General features: G+C 31.4%; 1 protein-coding gene across 3 annotated transcripts in view; it reads left to right on the top strand.

The window, feature by feature from the left end:
• LOC118184382 (homeobox protein DBX1-like) overlaps positions 1-19,371 on the top strand; it is a 144,862-nt gene that overhangs the window by 38,990 nt on the left and 86,501 nt on the right. The gene's annotated exons all lie outside the window — the stretch shown is intronic.

The following is a 19,371-nucleotide window of genomic DNA, read 5'->3' as shown; positions in this document are numbered from 1 at the left end:
AGACTTGCATATATTCCGTGGATACTCTCAGGTCCTACTCTTATGGTTACTATGGGACAGTAAGAAATGTTGAAAAGATTTATATAACTTTTATTTTAATTTCAATTTATTTAATAATTTGTAAATATATCCAAAAGCAAAAGACTTGTAATAAATCAGCAGCACGAAATATTACAAGAGAAAATTTTGCTTCTGTTTTCAAACTATTAAAAATCTTTTTGTTTGTTTTTAAACATCCAGCAGCCCAAAATTAAATTCTTCAATACATTCATAATTAAATTATTCTGCAAAATCAGTTTCCAATTTTTGTTAATTTGTATTCAGAATTACATAAAATTGACCATTCAATAATATTTACGGATTTAATGAATCATCTTTCTCTAATATATGTAAAGAATTTGAAATGTTTTGGTGAGATTTTGAAGGGAAATTCTAAAGAAGTTTTTATTATTTAAACTAAATCGATTTTTAGCCACAGAATAAATAAATATGGATGGATAAGTACTTTTGATATACAAAAATACTGCAGGCTTCTTTATATATTTAATATTTGTTATAAAAGTTAAGTTTTTATGTGAATCCTCTACATTGTTAGAAAGACAACTCAATAAGCTCTTTTAAAATTCTACTTTATTTGGCACTTATACTGCTCGTACATGAAGAAAAAATCTGAAAATTTTTATATTTCAATAGTCACCTAATAAGAGTTCTTTTAAAGTATAATATAGTTTATCAGTAGAGATTAAAAATAGAGATGGACCAGGAGAAAATAGCGAAACGTTTTGTGCGATACTAACTAAGGTGTGAAAGTTGCATATCTTCCGCATATTTGAAAAGTCCAACTCTCAATGCCTGTGACAATGTTTAGTTCACTTTTCAGTTGGTCTCAAAAGAGAAAGCAAATCATGTGAACTTATATCATAATGAGAGAAACATAATGCTACCTTAATCTTTGGCTCTATATAAAAAATTGAGTTCATTATAGTCAACAAATCGTGTAAATATTTACACTTAAGAAATATATCATACATAGCACTTCTCAGTTTTATACATAGTTTAATTTGAGAATTTTCTATGTATACCAATTTTTTAAAATGTCTAAAATGTTTTGTATTTCCAAAGAAAATTTAAATTTCCCTCTACCTTTAGTATATGAATATTGTTAACTTATCAGATAAAATTACTTAATGTGGAATAAAGCAAATATTTAACCACTAATCTTTGCGATTTCACCTGCAGGAACATTTTATAAAAAGTAATTTAACTTTATCTGTTACAACAAGTACTTATAACAATGCTAAATTCTCTAGTAACTATTAATACAACAACGTTTTTTGTAAACTTTTTTATTTTAACTGAAAAATAAACACATTTTGAAATTTGAGGCAGTATATTGTGAATAAACGTTATAAGGTATTTCTCCTCCTATTCACGTTCCTAGCATGCCTTCGTGGTGTGGTGATCTGCACGCTGGGCGCGTATTCTAGAGGACCGTGTTCGATTCCCGGTGAAGGCGTTGCTCATTTTTCAATCTCCTTGCTTCAATTAACCTAATGTCTCTACAACGCAAGGAAAGCAATCTTTTCGGAATTCGAAATAGTTTTTATATATTCAATTCATCACATTTTCTTTTACATTGCTGCAAAATAATTTATTTTTAAGCATGTAAAAATGACTCATGTAAGATCTCTTGATTGACACACTGCATTTTCGCCATTTTCTTTCACAGAACCTAAAATAAAAAAAAAGCATTCGCTGTTATTATTATATGCGAATATAATTCATAATTAAATTTAAACAACTGAGAATTGAGCACATGAAATTAAATACCAGAAAAAAAGCAAACTATAGGAAGCATTAAAAAGCCTTTTAACATTTATTATCTACAATCAAACAGCAATAACTTGGCTCTACGATTATAGTAAAACAAGCAAACCTTCTTAAGAGAAACTCGCTCACATTCACATTATCCCATTACGCGTAAAGAAATCATGAAAACTTGTACTGATACTCAGAAACTGACCCCAAATCTCAAGTTGAAAGTGTCAGCAATTTTATGAATTAACCACTGGTAGGCAATCTAGGTAGCGAATCAACACATAGCCCTGCTAGGATAAAAAGAGGAACAAAATTATAATAATCACATTCACCTCATCAAAAAACTATTTAAAATTTAATGTGTAAGCAAGTCAAAAAGAATGAAAATGAATTTATTTTGTCTTGCAGAAGCAAATAAAATTTCTGTGTCTCGAGAATAAAACATAAACGAAATCTGAGCATGATAAGCGTTAAGGAACTTTGAGTCCTTCTGCAGAAATCTGCCACAGAAACATACTACAACAGGAGTAGATAAAAATGTTCTACCATAACAACATTTCAGTAGTTTAAACCCTGGTGAAGTGGTATGCAGAGATGAAAATTTGAGTTTTGTTTACGAAGCAGGATGTTATAGGTACTACATTCATTACTATGAACAAGATTATAATAAAAATAGCAACAATCATTATCTATGAAGATTGATGCATAACACTGCATGGACTAAATTAATTCATATTAAATCCCCTAAATTATGCACATAAATGCTTCTTTATTCAATTTTATGCAAAATGTATTACACATGGTAAAATATTTAGCTTATTATTAGCAACGTAAATGGGACTTTTTTTCTTGTACAAATGATTTCTTCTCTGAACCAGTTGATTATAACTTCAAGAAATTTTGAATAATTGTGTGAACACTATATCTGTATAAAATAGCCAATTACTATGCGTCTGACCTAAAAATTTTAGAATTAAGATAAAATTTTCGAGTCCTCTCTTTCCATTAAAACAACTACTAAAAACTTAAAAAAATTTTTCAAAAATTATCCTTTAACTATGTTAAAAAATAATCGGTTTTGGAGTTATGAAAATAAAAACAAAGGTACTATTCGCTTTCGAGGGCCGTAAAAAAATTGCAGCGAAAATGTATGCGCAAAAGCGCCAAATCTTGCAAACGCGCCCATTTAACAGCGCGCCAAATCTAGCGTACGCGCTGATTTCAGATTGCGTAAATTCATATAGTTCTATATTTCTTAAGACGCCATTAAAATACTAGTTTAATTTTTAAACCCTTTTCTGATTTTAAACCCTTTTTTGATATCCTATGGATTTAACAATTTGGGAATTGCCCATGACGAAAAGTCGGCAATAGAATTTTGGGTAAAGTACAGAATCACCCACTGCTTGACGCGTTTTTAAGAATTGCACATACTCGGTATCCATGTGCACACGATCTATTTTCACTTAAAAAAAAAAAAAAAAAAAAAAAAAAAAAAAATCCTAGAATTGCACAAAAATGGCACTGCGCACACCCTTGACTTTATTTATGTACACATCGACCTATTTTCACTTAAAAAGTAGAAGAAAATTGACAAAGATCCAATTGTTTTTACCCTTGTAAAAAGCGGCAAACAAATAAGTGAGCGATTTTGCACTTTATCGAGAATATTTTCAAAGAAAAGGCATCATTCATTATAGAAAATTACGTTTGAACAACCAACGAGATGAAATTATGCTTTAGCGATAAGTCGGTAGCGAAATAGCGATGCAAGCATCCATTCAGTTATGTTTAGCAGTTTTTATATAAATTATAATAATGATCCGAAATAGTTATTTACTCTTATACTTCCATTCAGTCATGTTTAGCGTTTTTCATATAAATTATAATAATAAAAAAGTATTATATTAAATTAACCTTTCATCTAAATTAAAACATCAATCTTAAATAGTTATTTACTATTATACTTCCTTTCTTGCCGCAATTATTTTTGGCAGCATTGGCATCAACAATAGTTTGGCGATTTTATACGGCCTTCGAAACCAAAGAGTACCAAAAAAGGATGAGAAAATATAATTCTATTACTTTTAAAGATGATTTAAACTGTACATTATTTTTCTGTTTTGGGGAAAAATCAGCTGAAAGTACTGATTTGCTTAATGATGCTGATAATATGTAAACGACGAAAACGGTATTTTATTTAAAATATTTTAATATTTGGTCTATAAAATAAAGTAGCAAATACGTTTTTAAGAATATATAACTACAGAAAATTTTACGCTCATAAACCAGTTACTGAGCTATAAAATATGTTATATTTAGGAAATTTTTGACATTTTAAAGGTATCTTTTCGATCTGGGCGGAAATGGCACTAAACCGGCGTTTCTAATGCCATACATTACTCGCCTATTATGGAATCTTTCCTTTCCCCTCCCTCTTAAGCGTAGTTTTTCTTCTACTGATCCTTCACTGAAAGAAAACATGCAAATGAGAGATCTGATATCGCTGAAGCTGTGATATATAGCATGACATATTACAATTGAAAAGAACGGGGATTAAGACGACACGTCATAAGTGCCTCTTAGAATGAAAGAAATGAGTGTTTTTGTAGTGGAAGGAGGAAGAAAGACTTATATTAACATGGGCACGTTTGGAGTCGAGATAATTACGTTTTATTCTTTTCATTTTAGTTTCATTTTTCTCTTCAAACGGAAATGTTTCGTTATGTCATTCTTACTATATTTGTTTCGATTAGTATACTGTTTCATGTTTGATAATGGTGTTGCGACGAGAATCACTTTTACAGAACTCAGAAACTTATTGTTATTGCCTACCCTAAATTCATCGTCTTGGTGAAAATGTTTGAAATTTTTTTTATTTATTTATTTTATAGGACATAAATTTAGGCTTCCAAAAATGCTTTATTTTTGTTTATACGATAACTAGAACCAAAGTTATAGTATAAAAAATAAACCGGAAGTGAATTTTTTGATGCCGTAAATTGGCATTTAAATGGTCGTAAAAATATAAACAATAAGTTTAAACAACTATTTTCTAATTATTAAACAATATAAAAGCTGTAAAAGCAACACATCTTTCACTGTGTGACACTTTGCTGATAAAATGCCTACATGGGAAGACTCGAAACAATAATGAGGGTTTTAATAACCTTTTAAGGACTATTTTACCTAAAGAAACTTTTGTCCAACTGAAAACATTGCTTTTAGGTGCGCATATTGCTGTATTATTATTTAATTTCAGATATTTAGGACTTTTACCTATTTTCAGGTATATAGAAATAGAAATTAATCCCATTATGCTTGAAGGATAGATGGGAATAGACAAAGAGCGAATTCAGAAATCGAAACGCTAATCTCTACAAGCAACAAAGTTATCCAGAAAAATGCTAAAATAAAGTCAAAATTAGTTAAGAATGAAGTAAAAGAGGGCCTAACATACAAATACGGCGAGTTTTAAGGTCTAAAGTGGTTACAAAACTTTTTGTGCTGTATTAAAATCTTTAAATGCATTTTCTGAGAAATTGTGTTTTTCGTTACTTTTGATTGCAATTACATTATTTTCTCAAAATGTATTTAGAAAATTGAAATGAAATTTTGCCAAAATGTTTTATTCATCTTTAGCTGTGTTCCGTAGCAAAATCTGACCTCTTTGTATTTATTGATTGATTTTATGGACAGTATTTTGAAGAAAAGAGGATTTTTTTTTTTTTGTTTTAATTTTGAGTTTTTGTACCAAGTTTTGAATATTTCAAAAAATTTTATAAGTACAGCAAATCTTTTGCTACGGAACACAGGTAAGTATGTTATTTATATACTGTGTAAAGATTATTATATTAAAAGTATATTCATTAGAATCTATTATAGGAGATCTGGCGTAAATGAAAATTTTCACTAAAATTTTACTAAATATTGCCTATATTTAAAAAAATTAATGAAACGTTCTATAAAATCCCATTTAAATTCATACTTTTATATCCCATCTTACTCAAAAACATGTGTGTTTAATTAAAATTTTACGTATTTAAAAAAAAGTGCTTCGTATGTAGGCACATACCATAAAAGTTTATTGTGAAATTTCAAATAGGTGATTTGGGTAAATACTGTCATAGATTTATGCTCAGTAGACGTCGCTTAAAATAATGACGTGTACCCATGACTGTTTTGATAATATTAACTTAACGGCGAAAAACTATATCTATGGCCCGATATCTGTCAGCCATAAGTTTCCAATCCGAGCTGTGTTCTTGTACGCCCATTGCGGTGTGTAACTAGAATGCGAGCCGAGGATGACCATCGAAAGGTTAAAAACAACATTTGCATATCTTTCCACAGTAGCACGAAAGTGCCAGTTCACGGCCAAGAGGCGGTGTGCTGCGCAAACCCGTAGGTGAAACGCGCAGTCTGAGCCAGCTAACTGATAAGGTGGAACGTTTTTAATTGTTAATTTAGTTGATAAATAAATGTTTACCTGTTTGGGGGATTTGAGTCTGTAACAAAAAGATGTCATAGGGTAGTACTATGAATCATTGCTCTCGAACGCCATCCATAATGTCCGGTAACTTACAGGTCATAAAACGAATATGTAAAAATTAATTTTATTCGTTTAGGATTGTCCCCACTACTGTCTGGTGCAATTAACTGCACCTCGGCAATTCTGGAAATTTGGAGTAGGAAAATATATATATAGTTTTAAGTGAGCTTTCTGTAACATTTTTCTAAAGGCCGAAAACGTAGCACTATATTAAAATATCTATAGCGCCTAAGGAAAATGAAAATTAGAAAGAAGGAACGTTAAATTTGTAAAGTAAATATTCAGAGAAAATATTGAAAAATTAATAAAAATAATTATACGAGTATAAAAATTAAATACAGAAGATATCATTAAACTGAAAAGCATAATTAAATATATGAAAACGTTCACCAGACTTTAATGCAAGAAGAATAACTGTGTGCAAACTAAATATGAAAAGTATCCTTAAATGCAAAAATATAATTTATATATATGTATATAATATATATACGCATTTTAAAATCATTACATACATATATATGTATATAATATATATACGCATTTTAAAATCATTACATACATATATATGTAATAATTTTTAAATGCGTAGATGAAGGCACTGGAACTTTAACAGCTTACGATACTGCGTAGATGACCGAGAAGACTGTAGTGGCTTGAAGGTGGCAGAGTGGAAAGCATGATGACGCAATTTAGCACAACGTATCTTAAAAAATCACAATCTTTATTTTTCTTTACGTATGTCAAACCAAATTCATTTTGCAGATAAGATGTTTCCTAATTATATTTGAATACAGTAAGTTCCAATTTGAAGTACGACGTCATCTAAGAAAGTAAGCAGCAGCATACATGAAAAGCGTCTTGCCGGCAGGAGAGCTTATGCTGAAAAGTGAAGAGTATCATAGAACTTCAGAGGAAGAAGTGTGAGAGTCGGAAAAGTTTCAGTTCACTTTTTCGACTCCCACTCTTCTTCCTCTAAACGTTTGGTTTACAACTTATTTGATTGGACAAGAGGTATCTGCATTAAAACGTTACGTAAGATAGAAAAATCTGGAACCTGTGAGAAAAGATGAGTTTAGGGGCAGATCATCAAATTTAGAATGTAAATTTTGAAATCGTCAATTATTGTTTTTGAAACAGCTATCATATTTTGTTATATCTTACATATATATGTCATAATAAAAGCACAAGGAAAGGACGGATCACTGTCGATGCGTGATTAGATTCATATTGAAGAAGATTTTGATTGCGTAGTATGCTAGTAATGCTAACTTGGTAATATCTGAAGAATTTGGCAGTCGAGGCAGTTTTAATCCCATTTTTATTGGCAACTGATATTTGTGGCCACAATCACTTGGCACTCTAGTCGTGCCTTTCCATAGAAGATTTACATTTTTGATATTGTTGAGATAGAAAGCAAGCCAGCGAAATTACATCTTAGCACAGTAGAGAGCAAAAGCTGAAGTGCGTAGTTATGAAGGATGGAAGCACGGCGAAGAGAAAAAGTCATCAGTTATTACGTCATCAGAGCTGCGCGGGCCATAGAGTGATCTAGAAATGACGCAATGCACAGAAGTTATTACGATTTTAGAATAGAGAGGAAGAATTAATGTTTATAGTTATATTATAATTCTGATTCATATAATTTTATCTTACATATATATATACACAGAGAAGTTTATTACTCTTAAATGCAAAATAATAATAACAATAATAATATTAATAATACGCAAACTATAGAAGAACAAAAAGCCACATTAAACTTAAGAGTAAAATTTAAGGAAAATCAATGAAGAAAATACGTTGAATGCAAAAATAAAATCTCATACGTAGATAGACGACTAAAAAATTAAATATATGAAAAAATTAAATAAATTTTAAGAACCATAATGGCCGTAAGCATAACTATTAACGCAACTAAGAAGATATCGCTTATCATCATAGGGGACCAAAGTGACTTTTTTGGCTTCAACGGTTCAATTTATAATTTTCACTTGCAAAGGTACATTGCGTTTCCCGAATGATAAGTCAATCTTTGGAATTCAGATGGCTAATGTTGCCTCAGTACTTTTCAACCCACGCCTTTTGCTGTATTTCCTCTCATTCGAGTCGCTTTTGATCTCTGTTTTCTTTTCACCACAGGGAGTAAGCAAAGGACACATTTTCACCTTCAGTCGGGCGAACTCATAAACAGGTGTTAAAATCAAGTCACCTTTGAAGCAACCAATTCTTTTCTTATTCTTCGCGCTGCAGAGGGGATACTTCGACGTATCATACATATCTCGATAAATGTCTTTTGTTCGTACAGAATACATTAGCGAATCAATATCCATGAAACGTAGGGCTCTGCACCCTAGGTACGCTTCATATGATCGTTATAAATTGATACATGTGGTGAAGATTGGTCACTTCCAAGCTGGAGAACCCAACATAAATGGGGCTATTCCAAGTTGACAGTTTGTACACCAACCTTATTTCGGACGCTTTCATGTACACAGAATTATTCACCATGTAGAGACACTGGGTTATTTCGAAGGAGGAGACATGAAAAATGAGCAATGCCCTCGCCGGGAGTCAAACCACGGACCTCTCGAATAAGCGCCGAGCGTGTTGACCACTACACCACGAAGGCATGCTAAGAAGGCGGCAGAATACCTTATATACCCCCTTTTAAAGGGCAACTAGGGATTAAGGGACCCAGTCGCCAAATTCTGATGGTGGAGAATCATCATCCACCACCTTTTTTAGCTCGGGCGCCGCTGTAAGGGCATTAGTATTTTTTTGAAGCAGGAGAGATGAAAAATGAGCAATGCCCTCGCCGGGGCTCGAGCTACGGAACTCTCGAATACACGCCGAGTGTGCTGACCCCTACACCACGAAGGCATGCTAAGAAGGGTGTCTTCCTGTTTTCGCGACTGTCAAAAACGTTCTTGTTTCCGCGAAATCGTCAGTTTTCATTCCCCTTTCCCAAAGGGGTTACATAGTGTGGGGCCTATTGGGCATCGGCCCGAAGTGTAGGAAAGCAAAAAATTTTAGATTTAAAAAAATAATTTTTAAAAGAAGTAATCGAAAAATATTTACGATCTCGGATCTTTGCAGGAATGAAGCTAATACTGTATTTAAAAGGAGAGAGAGAGAGAGAGGTGTTCAAACTCTGTGAGGATTTTGTCAAGAACTAAAAGCTTAAATTTCCTAAAGTAAAAATAATATTCTTCCGAAATTCTGCATAAAGGTGAGTTATAATAAAATCATTCAGAATAAATATTCGTTACGAAAAGAAAGGTGGATTAATAGAAAATTCACCTCGAATATCATCCCAACTTCTGACAAATCTTGATAACATCTGAACCTCGACTGAACGATCGCATTCATCGGAATATCCAATTACATAAATAGAAATCGTTGATAAATTTATCAATCGTCAAAGGTAAATTTTTTAGTTTCAGATAATATATAATTCAAAAGTTCCAGAGGTATGGCGCACAATTCAGCAGTGTTTGTACGTATTTGTCATAATAATTTAAAACAACTAGTTATGTATATGTACTTGTAATTAATTATTGACAGTAAATATTAGCAGTTATAGAGTATATTTTAAATAATTCAGTTTTATATATACATGTATATATGTATATAATGAAATTGCTAATTATTATCAACTTACTTAATATATTCACTTTACAATGCTGTTTTAAAAAGAAGCTAGATGAATAGGAAACTGTACTTTGTGAGTAACTTGCAATTCCATCTCTAAACGCGGTTGGCAATTAAATTAAATTTATTCCTATGGTTGCAATATTATAAACTTCGGAAACACTGGTTTAACAATTGTAACTGAATTCAATGAGAGTCAACTTCATTAAGGCAACTATCAAGGGACTTTGGTTTATTGTGACGGTGGATATTTTAAAAGATTGATTAAGGTAAGATGTGAAAATAACAGTTAATATTGTAACAGAATTACAGATGGAACGAAACTAAAAGATTTCGAGAGAAGCCTAAAGTAAAACACAATGTCAAGATGAAGATTAACTTATTCACAGAGAAACTGTCCAGCTCTTCTTAATGACTTATCATGACAATGTGTAGGTGTGAGCTACACAGTGTGAGCTGTGGGAGGGGGACTGTAATCTCCGATTTCGAATTTTGAAAGGAAGAATTTTGTAAAACGCGGAAAGAGGAATCGCGAAAACAGAACTAATTCGCTAAGAAGGCGGGAGAAATACCTTATAACCACTTTAAAAAAATTCTCTTCAAATGTAGTATTAACAGTTTCTCTCTCTTCAGTATTAAACTCAATTTCTTTTGATAACCAGGGCAGCTGCAAACCTTTTCATACTTTATGTCATACTTACTTTGTCAGTTTTAATATTTTTCCAAATAAAATCTCAGATTTCTGAAATTAATCGAGTAATTGCTTTCTTTAAAAAAGAAATTGGAAACGAGTTAGGTAATTTTCCTTGGGTGTCTTCGTTCTTACTTTTGCAGTAAGGAGATTGAATTGAAGGGGGGATTAATTTTTCGGTCGTTAACGCCTCGGGAACGCAGTCATTATGAAAAATATGCAGCTCCTGATGATATTGTAAATCTTGTAAAATGTTGCTGACGGCCCCACTCTTCAATGAATTTAAAGTATTTGATGAGCATTTAGTACGTGTTCAACGTGTGAAAAATATCATTACTTTGAATCTACCCATTTATGTTGGATTTTCAATCTTGGAATTGAGCCAGCTTCAAGTGTAAGAATTTCATAACGATAGTAACGAAGGGTAACTGCAGGCTTACAGTCCAGTTACTTTTCATGGATGCTGATTCACCAGTACAGAAGACATTGATCGAGATATGAGCCTGCATTTAGACGTACACGATCCGTCGGTGTATCCAAAACAACATACCCTCTATACAGGAAGAAGAAAAAATGAATAATCAGTTGCTTCAAAGACGACCTGATGGGACATCGGTTTCTGAGTTCGTCGGACTGAGAAATGCATTCATTCATTACCCTCTCTGGTGAAAAGATGGCATGGCATGAGTGGAACAATAATGAGGAAGTCTTATTAAGCGTGTGAATTTCAAAGAATGCCTCTTCAATTAAATAAGGGAAATGAAATTTTGCACTGCTAGTGAAAACCATAAATTGTACACCATCGAAGCTAAGAAAGGGATTTTGTCACCTTATGAGGATAAACGTTATCTTCTTAGTAGCCCTAAAAGCTATTCTTATGAGCATTATGCCATTTGAAATTTCATTTAATTTTTGATACATTTAACTTTTTTAAAAATATTTTTCATTTAAGACATTATTTTTATATTTAACATATTTAATTCATCGATTTTTCTTAATATTCACTCTTAAGTTTAATATTGCATTTTGTCTTTTTACATTTAATGATATTTTGTATATTTAGTTCGTATATAATTATTGTTCTTGCATTTAAATGTAGAAAACTTTTGCATGTATTTAATTATCTTTTTGATTTTAATGATGTGTCATATATTTATTTCGTATATAATTACTGTTCTTGCATTTAAAAGTATACTATCGAGTATACTATCTTCGGAAATCTTGAACAAAAATCTCTAATTATTTGCACGTATACCTAGAAATGAATCTACTTCAAAATGATGGTAAAATCTTTATAGTTTATAAATGAAAATTTTCTCGGAAAATTTATAAAAACTATTTAAAATTACAGATTTTTAAAATTAAACATAAAAAAATATATACGAATTTTATTTGGATTGAAATTAATTTCTAATTATGAAAGAAGAATTCAAGTCAGTTTAATTTAAAAAGCGATATTATTCAATATATGCCCATATCAATTAACACTGGGGATTAAAATTTTGAATGTTGATTAAAAAAAAAAAAAAAAAAAAACCCTCCTGCTGCGAATTTACAAAACTCGACACTTTGGCATACTTTGGGGAGTAAAATCGAGATATCGAAGAAAAACCATTTCAGAAAAAGTCCGATTTTATGTCAAAATATGTAAGTTAGAACAATCTGATCTGATGTGTACCCTATGCGCGCTTTTGAGACGTGAAAAATGCAAGTTGAATTTCGTCGAATGGTTGGCAAGAAGGTTAGATATACCGTATTTACTCGCGTAATAGTCGCACTTTTTTGCCAATTTTTCATTGTGAAAGGTCTAGGAACTGCTATTATGCGGGGAAATCTACTGCACAATATTGTACACTTTTGACGAATTTTTCTGCTTCAAAACGGGGTTGCGACTATAAAGTGAGGGCGACTGTTACGCGAGTAAATACGGTATACATGGACTATAGCTTCTCCCTTTTTTCTTTTCATTTATTTTTTTATTTTTTTGGACTGACTGATATTCTTAGGTAGCTGTGCTAAGTGTGATTCAGGAAGTGATTCAAGAATTTTGAAGTAGTGTATATAGATCAAGTGTTTAACTTTGAATTAGAACTTGGCTTTGCAAATATTTGAAATTTAGTTCCAGGGCAAGTAGACTAATCTTTGTAATACTTTTATGTGTTAAGTCATAGTTTCAGTGGACGTTGTAATTTCACTCCTATACCAATAGGAATGGCTTAATTAATTTTATCTCTATTTTAATTTAATTTATTTTCATCTTTATAATTGTTAACGAGCCATAACTCTTCAACAAGTTCAACAAGTTAACAAGTTGTTTCACAGAAAACTCTGTGTTGCAGCAATTAGGTGGCGTGTTTATCTTAAGTTAATTTCAGACCACAAAATTATATGCATTTCTATCGTAATAAAATTTGGGGGTTACTTAAATAATGCATCAAATAGTACTTACCTTTTGAGTGCCATTTAAAATTAAGTTATACATATTACTTAACTTGTGTTTATTAAACGAAAACTGAACTGAAACTCCCCCCCCCCACTCTAATGATGGGCAACTGACTATTCGACATTGGCCACTCTTAAGACCAGAAGTGATGGCTATTACAACCATGCCTTCTTCGGGATTTGAAGCCGTGCCCGTCGGTATCTCAGTCGGCTTCCCTGACCGCTACACCGTCCGAACTATCACTAGGGAAACAGTAAAGACGAATTCAAGGGATTCATACAATTATAAATTAGAAAAAATAAAATTTCAAATAAAATATTATAGCAAGTATTTAGTAGGAGCTATAACATCAGTTTTCCAGCTATGAAATCCAGTTCTCGAAAAGGAATCTTGAAGATACGTTTCTGACTACGACCTCAAAATATACTTATATACCTCAAAATATACCGTTTGTTTGAAATTTTAAATAAATCAGTTTAGCGTAAAAGAGTTTGAAGTCCATTCGTTCTAATTAAAAAGTTTCTGATTTCAGTTAGTGCCATATTATAATTTTCCGTTTAAATGCTATTTTGCGCCTCCAGCTCAATGTAGCATAAAGAACTTGCTTAAAAGAATTAAAAGTCCTTCAGGGTGAAGGGAAATCCAAAATCCACTAAATATAACGTTTTGAAATTAATATATTTTTTGGTTCAAAATATTTACATTTTAAAATTAATATACTTTTTGGTTCAAAATATTTACACTTTTATTAGTTTGTTATTGTTGCGATCATTATCTGAATGTATCATTTTTTTTTTTTTTTGAATCTTTTTTCCCTGCAGAACAAAGTGCTGTTTTTCCTCGCTAAATGTAGGACGCTGAATAATTCCCCATTTTAACTGCTGAAAATTTATGCGTATTATGTCTGTATACTTTGCTCATAACAAATTAATAACCATAATGCGAACAAATAATTGGATAGATAAACAATTAAAAAATAATTTCAAATGTTTTATTTTTCCTTACTGTAAAGAAATAAAAATATTACGCTGTATCCTATAAAACTAAATGATCTTTATTAATAAATTTAAAGCATTGCCCAGCAGGCTCCAAAATGTGCTTTTAAAATCTTTTTTATTCCCGGTCTTTGTCACCAAAGTAAAGAAAGGCAGCTTATGCGTAATCAAAACGCATTAAAATCGGCATTTATCAAGTTAATAGCGCAACTACAGTGCTCTAAGAATCTCCCGAACAAAATAGTTCCCTCCCTCCCTGGAGAAAAATACGGCAATGAAGTCAACAGCGATAATAACAATAAAAAAAATCCTAACCCAAACATAGTTGTCACGTGTGGACGACATCGAACAATAATTGCATGTCAGGTGCGACCCGGGGTTTATTATTATCATTTAATTACGTAGGATGGGAGGAGCGAGGAGGAGGAACGATTTATCGGTTTCTTATCCCCCCCCCCCAAATCCAATAGGAAGCAGCTGGGATAGCTATGCCGAACACGTGCTTCCATTAAAAGAATCACTTACTGTGCTTCGACCCCCCCCCCTCCCGCAAAAAAAAAAGTGATCCAGAAATAGGTTTTTTAAACGCTTTCGCCTTTTAATGATGGTAGATTCGAAGATTAGTATGTTCTTGCTAATTTTGATTATTTTTTTCCTTCGGAACCGCAAAAGGATGCACTAATAATCTTTTGATCAGGATTAGGAGAATTCGGATATCTATGCATTCATTTTATCGCCTTGCTCTTTCAGGTTATTGATAAACTCTGAACTAAGCAATAACTTCCTGAAATTAAAATTTTGCTATGAATTAATTATTTTTTAAATACTTGTTTACGTAACCAGTCATATTTCTTTTATTAGGGTAATGCTCATTTGCATGAGTTAGTAAAAAGGGCTGGGTTGTTTCTTTGTGAATAAGTTATAAGGTATTTTCTCCGTCCTTTCCGCATCCCTTCGTGGTGTAATTGGAAGCATACTCGACTTGTATTCGGGAAGTTCAGGGTTCGAGTTCCGGCGAGGTAATTACACACTTTTTCACGTCTCCTACCTGCTTCAAAAAAACCTAATGAGAGACAGTCTTCTCCTAAATATTGTTAAGTTAACGACGTGTCAAGAGTTTAATCTTCTTCTCGAACTTTTTAGTTTCATTCTGCTTGTAATTTTGTTACAGTATTAGTTATTTTTCCCAATTAACCCTTTATCAAGACTATCAAATATCAAATTCGGCATAAAATAAGGAAAATGTAGTTTATTGGATTCGCATAAACGAAAAAGCTAACAACTGCAAGGTCACACTAAGGATGAAGTCATTTTAGAAGAAAAATTCCTTCATGTCAACTTAAGACAACAAATTCTTCAGTAAAAGATATATATTATATACATATATAAAATTATAAAGAAATTTTTTAAAAACAAAATATAAACATGCCTAGTATTTTCGCGCATTAAGCTGCTGAAAATTCATCAGTAAAGACATAAAGTAAGAAATTTAGAACTAATTTTTCACAAAGAATATATATACATATATATATAGCAAAAGAAGAAAATATTCCAGTTTTCCAAATTTACAATGAAATAAGAAAACTTTGTAATGGAGGCCTTTGAAATATTAATTAATATTCCATAGTTTTGAAGAGTTAAAATTGCTTTATACAATTCTATGCAAAGTCTCAAAGGATATGTTGGAGAAGCTACTTGTATGGAAGATTTAGAAATTCCAGACGAATTATTAGAAATGGATAAAAAAATCTCCGCTTCTTGTTATTTCATGATTTAAAAAGATAACTTTTTTCAAGTAAAAAAGGGGGGAAATAATGAAAAGTTGCCAAACTTTTCCCTTATGGATGGAACTTTTGAAAGTTGCTCAAAATGTTTTTCTCAAATGTATACTATCCATATTGATATTGCGCCACCGATGAGATAAATGTTGTTCCTCCCCCCCCCTTTTTTTTTTGGTTTGTTTAAAGTCTCTGATAAACAAATGCAGACTTATGAGAGGTTATTTTGTTTAATTAAAACTTTTATTTCTGTTTAGAATCCGAAACAGATTGTGATGGATTTTTAAGTTGCAGTTTATAATTATTCTAAGGAAGTTTTTTTCTTTCACTGGAAATAAAAAGTTGCAACTTAATTCAGCGTATCTGGAGAAAGGCTTAGGGCTTGTTAACCCTTTCCGGAACGCTACATTTTAAAGTTGGAATTTTGATTTAAAAAAAAAAGGTAGGCAGTCTAATTTGTCCTAGAGGAATACACAAGTAAAATTCTGTGAAGATTGCACTTATCGTTTAATTTTGTGGGTGTGCCCAAAGTGGGCACGTTGATTGAATAGAGCTTCGAAAAGAGTGCTGAAACGAGCATTGTTCTCAATGAACTGACCAATGAGATGCGGAGAAACAAAAAAAGACTCTCAGTCTTCCTAGATTATCCGTGAGTCCGGTCTGGGCACACCTAGGGTTCGCCGTTTGATTTTAGGCAAGATTTCAAGGAAAAAATTTAAAACTAATATAAAATAAGGAGATTAGCATACAGCCAAAAAATAACATAGAAATTTCTTTTCAATTAATTCATTTTCTATCCTAAACAAATTTGGAAAATTTCTTTGAAAAACGAGGGTCTTAAGTAACTAAACCGGGCTAAAATATATGGACTGGTTTGTGTTGAGCTGCCATCTACTATAAATAAAGAAGGTTCAGAGTAACCTATAGTAGCCTACAAATCCTTTTTTATTCAATTTTTCTGTGCGTACAGAAGGAAAGTTTTAGGTGTGTCTAGACCGGACACACTGTGTCGCTAAGGGTTAACGAACATAGGCACAATGAAGAAATTAAAATTAATCTCAAAATGTGCCCTTCCCTGCATACCTACTCACAGAATGCGTTGATGATGGTGGTTGGTTTTCTGTATAAGAAAGTTCTCCATGTGATGCACGATTAGAGTAATTTTATGATTACTTCGTTGATCAGTGGGTCCAAAATAACGTCGTAACGATACAAATATGGGATTGCAATAGAAAATACACATGAAAAATAATATTGTGGAAGAATGGCAACATAAATTAAATTCTCATATTAAAAAGTTCATTCTAAAACACTAGAGTGGATAAAATATTTAGTAGAGTATTAGTACTCGTCTACGCGCTGTCTCTCTCTATCCCTCCATTCTCCATCCCGGTTCGAATTCCAAATTCCATTCCGAGTACGAAAAAAGTCACGGACCTGTATCTCTTTTACAGCTAGCAAACATGTAAGTTCATTAATTCATCTTCTGGCCATTGATGTAGATTATGCAAATTTCCTTTTCATAAGTTTTTAATATTACCTTTTAGTCTTATGTGAATATTTTTATTCACATTTTCTTCCTTGTTTAATTGATTTTACAAAGATTGCATCGTGTTCATTATTTTTACAACGTTTACATTGAGTTCTATGATTAATCATAGTGTGTGGGAAAGTGTCGGGGGAGGTGAAATTTTCTCAAGTAAGAAAATAAAACTCATTCTTACAAAAATACATACCGGTTTTAAGATTGATTTTAAAACTTGACGGTACAGCCAATTTCTTCTTCTAAATTAGCACTTTACTTCAACGCATCTCACTGCGACTCGATTTACTTAAATTGATCATACTAAGAAGCTTTTTTGTCATAATAACTCTTACTAGACAAAAAGACGAAACACTTTCGCATTTATTAATTATTGTTAATTGATCAGAAGTTTGTTCTCCTTGAAAAGTCAACTAATTTCCGGTCAATGACGATAATTACTTGCGTTATTAATTATATATTCACTTTTAATTATACATTTTTAATGTTTTAATTTTAAATTTATTCACGATTCAGTTTTTTTAATATGCTAATGAGTTACTTAATTTCAATAGAATTCTAACTACTTTTGTCAAAGGAGATAATATATAATCTATTAGAAAATAAATTATTATTTTATTACTTTGCAGCTTTTGCGCAAGTATTAATCAGTTTATTGCGATTAATTAAGTTATATATATACACACACACATATATATAATTGTTTCAAAAGAATAAATAGTTAAATTAAATTTTAATAATTCTCTTGCGCCATTGCTGCAAGGAATGAAATTTGAATTTAACAAACATTCTCTATTCTTAAAAAGCAAATTTAAATTTAATTAAATTTTAAATAATGAAATTGAATTACAAATAAATGATTAATTATTGCTGCGAACTAATCTACAGTAACATTTAAATTCTGAGAGCATATGTAATTCAAGTGCAAGTATCAAAATCTATGAATAAATATATAATTCCAAAAAATTTTTTAATTCTAAAAATTTAATTGTTGCCAGGCAGGAGACAGACTTATCAAGGGGAAGTTGCCTTCAAACGTAGCTCTTTAATTATTCAATTCGTGTTTCGTCATTCATGTAGGCAAAGTGTGTGTAAGTAAAATTCAAAACCAAATGTTGTGAATTACTAAAAAGAAATTTAAACAAGTGGAATTTTGAAAAATTAGCAAGTAAAGACTAGAATTAAAATTAAAAAAAAAAAAAAAAAGATAATAAAGAGTAGAAAAAAACCAAATTTTTTAGAAAACCAAAGCAATTTAGAAACTCTTGCCTACAAAAAATTTCCTCGACACGAATTATGCATATAAATCAAAAAGAAAGTAGCTACTATTTATAAAAAATACATAAATAATACTAAATTAATACTGAAGAGACATTAGGTATTTTTGGAAGCAGGGAAGATTAAAAATTAGCAAACGCCTTCGCCGGGAATCGAACCGCGGACCTCTGGAATACTGACCCAGCGTGCAGAACCACTACACCACGAAGGCACTCTAGGGCAGCGGGAGAAATACCTTATAAAGTAGTGTCTTTCTTCTAACTTTATAAATAGAGGGCGCTAATATACGTAATGTTAAATGTGTGTTCTGTTGCAAAAATTTTGCTAACTGTGAACTATTGTAAAAATGTGTAAAAAAATTGTAAAAATGCTAACTGTAACGTTATGTGAAAAAATGGTTGCAAACTATTGAGGACTGTAAAATATTAAGGATTGTAAAAAATCGAAAATGTTTTTGAAATAAAGTACGAAAAAATTTTAAAATTTTAAATAATATTACAATAAATTAATTAATATTTACAATTAATTAATATTTACAATAAATATTTACAAGATAATCCTTTAACTCTTCAAAATCCTCCATTACCCTCCAGTACAGAAATATTCAGTGGAACACTGGTAT

This window comes from Stegodyphus dumicola, chromosome X2 (assembly GCF_044657685.1).
Source record: "Stegodyphus dumicola isolate Sdum_Otavi_A_Nest chromosome X2, ASM4465768v1".
In the NCBI taxonomy this organism is placed as follows: domain Eukaryota; kingdom Metazoa; phylum Arthropoda; class Arachnida; order Araneae; family Eresidae; genus Stegodyphus; species Stegodyphus dumicola.
This window is presented reverse-complemented; position numbering and strand designations above follow the sequence as displayed.